This window comes from Hyalella azteca, unplaced genomic scaffold (genome assembly GCF_000764305.2).
Source record: "Hyalella azteca isolate HAZT.00-mixed unplaced genomic scaffold, Hazt_2.0.2 contig17635, whole genome shotgun sequence".
Lineage (NCBI taxonomy): Eukaryota > Metazoa > Arthropoda > Malacostraca > Amphipoda > Hyalellidae > Hyalella > Hyalella azteca.
The window spans coordinates 1-8,360 of NW_025947411.1; positions in this window are offsets into that span (position 1 = coordinate 1).

The window sequence follows — 8,360 nt, forward strand, 5'->3', positions numbered from 1 at the left end:
ACTTTCTGTTCGTGTTCTTTTTCAATTTTTTTTAACTTCAGTTGAACGATGAAGAAAGAAATGTGTCCTGACGGCTTTAAGCAAATGTGCATTAAAGAAATATGACATAATTTCCTTGATATATTATGCCATTGTACAAACTACCCGTCACAGTCAGCAACGATTTGCGTCCGTATGTCCCACAAGGCGAATATTATAAAAAATTACAAACTTTCCATTACTGTTTACCGAAATAAACATAGTTGCAACAACAAACAAATTCTGCGCTGCAGTTACTTCAACGAGTGTATTTAATTTGTACACAAGTCTTGTCAAAAAAGAATAAGTTGCACCAATTTTCATTTGCAGCCAATTAGTGGATCAAATATTGCTACAGATTTTAACCTTCAATCAGAGAAATGAGACAAACTTTGTCCAAATTGCGATGTACTTTTTTGCCCTAGCGTGGGCCGGCCTGACCCTATTTGGCGCGACAAAAGTGTTCTCTCGTCTCTGCTGATGCTGTGTGTAGGAAAGTGTTTCAATTTTTAGACAATTGGACTCATTCACTTTTCTGAGTGTGGGTAATGCACAAAATAACGCCGCTGAACTCTCTAGTTATAATATTTATTTTAAAAATGTTACTTCATGAAGATAATAAACCTGTTCAGAAGAAAATTTGAAATCAGCCATTAAAAATTTATGCTTAATCTTATATTGCGCTCAATGACGTCATGACAGCGTCCTGCCAGTGAAGAATTAGATGCTTTCAAGTCATCAGCTTTATGGACAGAAATTTAATATAGTATGCAACTTCCATGTAGCGAAACCGCGCTAATAAATTTACGTTAAACATAATGAGCCTCACCAAAAAATAAAAGTACAAAATATACACAATCACAAGATGAAGTTATTTCCCAATCGGCGTTCTGAAAACCAATATTTAGGAGTTCGGCGAATTAGCCGCTGCTTAAAAAAAATTCTGTATTTTGACATTCAAACTGTTGAACACCACAACTGTTTGACACCACATGTTGAACATCAGATATGTTCTAACCAATGTAAATATTTAAGCTTAAAGAATAGCTTGGAATTTATTTCTTAAATTAAAGGGAACGATTGACTTTATCCTCCGCTCTCTTGCCAAAGTGCATGGAACGACATTAATTCTGATCGATTTACAGGATATCAATGTAACAAAAAAAACATGCGGTATACGTCCCAGATGGCAGTGCCAGTAATATAAAGTAATCCAGTAATTGAAGCTAGGGTATTTAATCGTTAGTGTGTTTTCTCCGGGACTAGATTTGTTTTCCAATCTATTTATTGCATGTCTTCAGAACATAAACATAATAGGAAATTAGGTAGACAAATATTAGCATCTATCCAATGAATATATTCAGACTCATTATAAATGGATGGTTCAATGCCAACTCATGATTTCAGTCCATTATATAAATTATTATCCTTTATTTTATTGAGAAGATTTCAGATACTAAAATAAAATTTCGGTTACTTTTCAGATTTTTTTTCGAGAAAAATATCTCAATGAAAATCATTCTCGGTCGCTGAAACAATCCATATTCCTGATAGCATCCATCCCTCAGCATATTCCCTCAGCAGTCGCACCGCCTGAAAATCTATTAAAATCGTATATGAGAGACGCGATTCCCTTCAGAGTTCGGCTACTATCGTTATATTACAAGATAATTAAAATTTGCAGGAGAAAAAGTTTAGGGAAGTCTGCGTCAACGCATGCAAACTTAGTTTTTGAAAGCTCATGTTTGTTACTAATTACTGATAATTACCGTAGCAGAGGTAGACAAGGCTTACCTCAAGGTAGGCTGACTTTGTTAACGGCTTACGACTGGTGCGGCCGCACGGCTCCAGCAATGTTTCGAGAGCATTTAATCCTTTATATATGAAATTGTATTTTAAATATTGCTGAGTTACTTGTAATTGAGTCTTCATTTTTTGCTGCATTTTATGTACCTTTAAATCTTTTCAGCCCGTGTGCAGTATGTTAAGTAATAATAGATACTTCATAACAAGTATTTGACATCCTGCGACTAGTAAATTTTTAGTTAACGGAAGATTGAGACGATAGGTATAAAAAAATAAAAGCTACATTAAAGGTTGTCTTTAACGCATTTGGGTGAAGTAGAGGTTATTGCTAAGTGATGTTCATCAGACGACGCTCTTAGAAAAACTTCGTAATTGATTTATTACATGTTCGTTAATGGCCTCGCATCCGCACTTTCAGTAAAAAGACATTCATCAAATTTTATCATCTCTTTAAATTTTATTGTGTAATTTAAGTTTTACTGCTGATTTTTGGATGGCGATAATGACTTCATGCTAGTTAATATAGCACTTTGGACTTATCGCATGAATCTTAAAATCGCACGATCTTGGTAATTATCGCACGAATCTTAAAATAATTTCTGGCTAACTTTCTTTCAAAGTGGTAGGTCGCGAATAATAAAAACTGGCATTGAGCGCGATTGTGTCCATTTGTAGATGTGAATCAATCAACATAAGCTTAATTGACGTATTTTCTTGTGAAAATTGAATTTTTCTGATGTTTTTTACGTCGACTTAAACACATCTTTTCAACTGAAAAAATTGACATTCGAGGCAAACCTGTTGCTGTTAATTCAGAAAATGATCGCCAGTTTCTGACACAAAAATATACGGCTTTGGGTTTCGTATAGCTACTGCAAATCGGTTAAATTTGTCACAGCTAGAAGCCAATTATTTTGAAAGCTCTCACCCAAACACAACATCTGTCATCAATTAGTTCCGACTGAACCAGTTCTTAACATTTGTAAAAGAAATAAAATTTGCTGACGCCTTACCAACGTTTAAATGGTTTGCCGTGTATATTTGTCAATGTCGCGGTGAAAAAAAGTTCAGTGTCGATCAATCGAGTATATAGATTATTTGTTAATAAGATGAACTCTGAAGAATCCAAAAATGTTCGTCGAGCAATGATGCATCAACGAACTTTGATGGCCTCGGATCAGCACTTGCCATTATTAACAACGCACGTTCATGTATCATTTCTAATGATATTCTATGGAGACGATAGAGTTACTATTGAGTACCGCACCGGGTCTTCTGTGATGGAAAGATTAAGGCTCAATGTTGCACTTGGTTCGGCTTCTACTTAGAAATCCTGGCAATGCTTCGGCGCAGCACGCATTTAATGTTTCAGTTCGGTGAATTTATTCGGGGTCTTTAAGTAACACTTCGAAAGTAGCACTTTAAGTGACTGCTCTCGTACCTAGTAGAGCTCACGTCATCGGTTACGGTTGAATCATTGTTGATCCTCGTCTCTTTGGAGTTTGACAATTGGACGGTTATAAATAGCTGGGGTGGATAGATTAGCAGCATAGCATCGTGGTGAAACTTCTATAGCGATAGCTACCCGCGGTACTTTTGTGACATTTTTGGAACTATGACGTCACCTGAGTTAGCGATGATTTGAGTTCGTATCCACCCACTTGAAATCGTTACTCAATAGGTTTTGCATTCCTTAGGCAATATGTAGGTACCTATGTTTTATTCACTTCCGGGTGAATTTTGAGTGAATTTTGGTTCCGGGTAAATCTTATTTTTTGTCAAAAACGTATTAATAAAGTTTTTGTACTGATGATGGAGCAGGGCTCCGATAAGTTTTCACTGCAGACAAAATGAATTTTTTAGCGTTTTCTTTGATTTCAAATGCTTAGTTCATTCGACAAGTTGCAACGAATCTGTCATTTCCATATTCTAAAGTAGAATTGATTCTGCAAATAAATTCATAAACAACCCACACTTTGACAATTTGGAATATGAATATGGAATATCTTATATGACAATTTGGAGTTTTGGAATTTATGCAGAATTTTTCACAAATATCCATAAAGCGTGGAACGAGTATAAATGCATTGACCAAACCTTTATTACTGAATTTCTTCTAACAATAATTAATGAGTTCAACTGATAATAATGAGTCCGAACTGACTAGTCTAATTCTCAGCTCAGATTTTTTTTTGTAGAAGGCCGCAGACTGATTTTCCGGTAGATAAAACAAACATAGAAAAATTTTTCATCTAAATGCATTACGAAAAGAGATCGATCGAAATGATCGAAATGAGATTGATATTATGATCGTGCTGATGTGAACGTTGTGCTGATCCACGTTGATTAAAATACTAATACTGATACTGATTTTCTATACTGATTGAACTGCTATACTGATTTCCAGAATGTGCTCTAAATTCATGAAAAGCTTATCAAAGAGCACTTTCCGTCCTCAACTTAAATGGTGACTTCGAATCTTATTTCCGCAACAAAGGATGGGAGATTCAGACGTCGTCCACCGCATGTAGATTGGGTCTCGATAAACAAAATTAGCGGAGAGGCTAATTTTGATTAATTGATATTCCATTAATTACACTAATTACACGACATACACGATTATTAACCACATGCAAACGATCAATAACATGCCGGCTATAAATTAGTCATCACATACAGGTCTTTTTTTCGTCCTTATAAAACGATCACTTATTCGCCGCATGCGACCGCCACATGCATACGATTAATTATTCACCACACACACACACGATCTCTTATTCGCCACGTGCGAGCGACCACTCATTCGCCACATGCGACCGATCACTTATTCGCCACACGCATACGATTAATTATTCGCCATACACATACGATCTCTTATTCGCCACGTGCCAGCGATCACCTATTCGCCACAAGCAACCGATCATTCATTCGNTATTCGCCACTTTCAAACGATCACTTATTCGTCTCATACAACCGATCATTCATTCGCCACAAGCTCACGATTAAATGTTCGCCAGACACATACGATCATTTATTCGCCACGTGCGAACGATTACTTGTTCGCTGTCTGCATACGATTAACTATTCGCCACATACACGCGATCGATTATTCGCCTCCTGCAAACGATCAATTATTCGCCGCAATATTGATTCGTCAACTATTCGCCACATACAAACGTACACCTATAACGATCATTTATCCATCACTCGGGAACGACCGCAAAGATGCATCGGGGAAAAACTGGTAACCCAGTCTGCTTTTCTCATAAGTTTAACTTTGGTTACACGGGTCTGAAAAAAAATTGAAAATATTTTTATTTCGTTGATTTATATTTATATAAATTTTATATATTGATTTATATTTATATAAATCTGTTTTTTGATTGGCGAACGATATTTCGCCAATCAAAAACTATCGTGAACGATTGATTGGCGGGAAGCTATCGTGACGGGAAGCTATCGTGACTTTTGGGTCACGATAGCTTCAATTAATGCCTTGAAAGGTGAACATATCACATTTAATTAAATGTCTTTAGCACCTCACTTTGTAACCGGGGGATACCATGGCCCTTTCGCCACAAAGCAAATCTGTAGCATGCAATTTCATAATAAGATGATCTTGGTTTCAGGTCCAGAGTTGCGCGGTGTCGTTGATTGAACGGCCTACTTCATACTGGGGGCTTGTGCTAAGAAGACCTAAATACTTGGTGAGTGCTTGGATAGGATTTTTATTCATGCATAAGATTTAAAGTTAGTGGACAATGGATAAATTGTAGAGAGTTTCTTTTATATTAATGCTTCATCAATCAATCCAACTTCTGTGACTTTATTTACTGCCTGATAACTGCAATTGGAATTATTACTATTGCACTCAAAGTTAGTCAGACCAATTCAATAGTTGCTAACCAGCTACATTATGATATCGTTGTTTATTAATTTTATTTTACTATGGTTAGTTGCATACCTAACTTAATGCATATGTGTATCAAGAGATTAGCTTATCTCCTTCATCCCCCTTGCTTATTTGTTTACTATTAACTACATTCATGAATATTGCGTGCTGATTATTATTTGTAATTTGCTGAATTTCATTACTTTTGACGGAATTCAGCCTTCCTAGTCCGTGTATAAATTAGGGCTATGATTTTCTCCCACAGTCACTGCTTGCCCCTCTCATGTTCCTTAATTTACATAGTAGTTTATCCATTTCCTCACTTCTTGATTTGCATCTAGGCTCTAGCTACTCTTCAATATCCCCCCTATAGTTTAAACCTAACAATTTGAGCCGTATATCAGTTTTTGAGCCGTATATCCTTGACCATTGCTTTCCCAGTTAAAATTTAGGGCAGGGAATAGAGCAGGCCGTCGCCCCAGTTAAAATTTAGGGCAGGGAATAGAGCAGGCCGTCGCCGGCTGCAGAGCCGGCGTAGAGACGCGACAGAGCAGCGATAGAGCAGAAATGTCCGCTTTAGAGACGATATCGCCAGCCGCGTATGCAATAAAAAATGTTCATGACAAACTTTTTGCGAAACTTGCTAAGAACACAGCCATGTAAGACGATGAGAAAGGACTAAATATTCTAAAAAAAACAGTACAATATTATAACAGTAATATTGTACAGTACAACCATATCTCCATGAGCAATAATTCTTTAATTGCACACGCAACAGGCCTGGGACCACTCGTTCTGATGGACATGGTTACCAGTTCACAATAAAATCCCCGGATTCTGCTTCCAGGATTTAAATATAAAATCTATAGCCAGGATAACATTCTAGCTGGGCGTTTTATTAACGTTTCATGTCTGTTGAAGAACGTTATCTTGAGATATTATTTCGAACATGTGTGCATTTTATTTATTATTATACATGATAGTTTCGATAGCTTAGAACTGCTCGGCAAGAATACGCGGGGTGAGATTCCATCTTTTTTTCATGCCGGTAAAGTATTGTCGAAACCGATAAAATGCAACGAACAACTTCGATATTTCAAACATGTATAATTCGAACGAAAAATCATAAATCGTGTTTTAAGATATTAGCTTCCCTGCATACTGTAATATGTTCAAGAATATTGAAGGTAAAGAGGAAATTTATGATAAACCTCTGTTTTTAGTAAATCATTATATCTTTTGTAAGCCAATGGCTTATAGGTCCCTGCGGTTAAAAATTTAGGTCATACTATATAAATACACTAAATTTTACGTTTCTTGTTCAGTACAAAGGTATTGATCACGAGAGTTGCTTTGTTTGAGACACTGATACATCCATCGTCCACCAGCGTCCTATTAGGTAAATGAGGTAGAAGAAACGTTTATAACGAGTTCACTTCGTGAAAATAACGTTGAATAAACTTTATTTTAAACGTAACATTCCTGGTCGATCGGCCGCAGCGCTGCCCTGTTATGCAAATGTTCGTCATTACCCCACCGGCAGTTTGAGCAGACCAGCTCATGTCCATCACTCGAGCTACGCCAGCAAATCTCCGCAGAGCGTCAGAGATTTGCACCGGTAATGGGGTATTTACGACGAGGATAGATATGGATCATTAGGACCTGAACTCTCCATATGTTAGGGATTTCAATCTGGAGTGAAATCCGCTTAGAAATTTGAATAGGTCGGAGCATAAACACTAGCGAGGGAACATAGAAGTGTGAGTAACTAATTAATTAGATCAAATTTGGTTTCAGTGGCTACGTCTCATATTCACAAATATTCACTGAAAAATTTCTAATTTCACTCACTCAAATTGGCAGTGGACCCTATGGGTAATGCTTAAAAACTCTGAACGCATCAAAACCTAATCAAAACCTAACGCATCAAAACCAGCGATAAAAATGGTCTCAAATCATCGCTGCATTTCTGAATTTCTTGATAACCTTCGTAAAAAAAACAGTTGCTCATGACAATCTACGCAGTCTACTATTGACCATCATACACTAAACTACGAGTATGATAGCCAAGTCCTCACCTGCACTCTTTCTTAACATATCATATTGTTGATGCAATCAGGCAAACTACACCAAATCACAGGCTAATCTAAACGCAGTTACTATTAAGTTATATTTAACGTCTTCTTGAATGTCACGTAAACAAGAGGTCAGTACCATTAAGCATATATTTTAATGGAAACCTAGCACACTCACTGTGTTCACATCGGCAGAAACCGAAATCTTCCTGAAACACACCGATGAGATTCTCTTACGCTGACCTGCAGCAAAAAATGAAGGCATAACAAATCATGTGATGTTCTTATTCTGTAGCAGTAAAACTCAGGATTCGCTTTTGCCTGAAAACGTTTCATTTCATATGTACGCTTTCTTGTATGCAGCCGTTGTTAAACATCATCTCACGTGTCCGAGCTATTAGATAAAACTTTGAATTATTAGTTACTTCTGCAGCTGAATATTAACTTTATCAGTGCATTTATAACCGAATAGAAAATAAAATGTTTCGAATAGAATAGAATATTTTTTTTTGTGAGTGTAATTCTAATTTTGTGTGTGTGTTTTGTGTGAGATTCACGTCTTTTCTGAG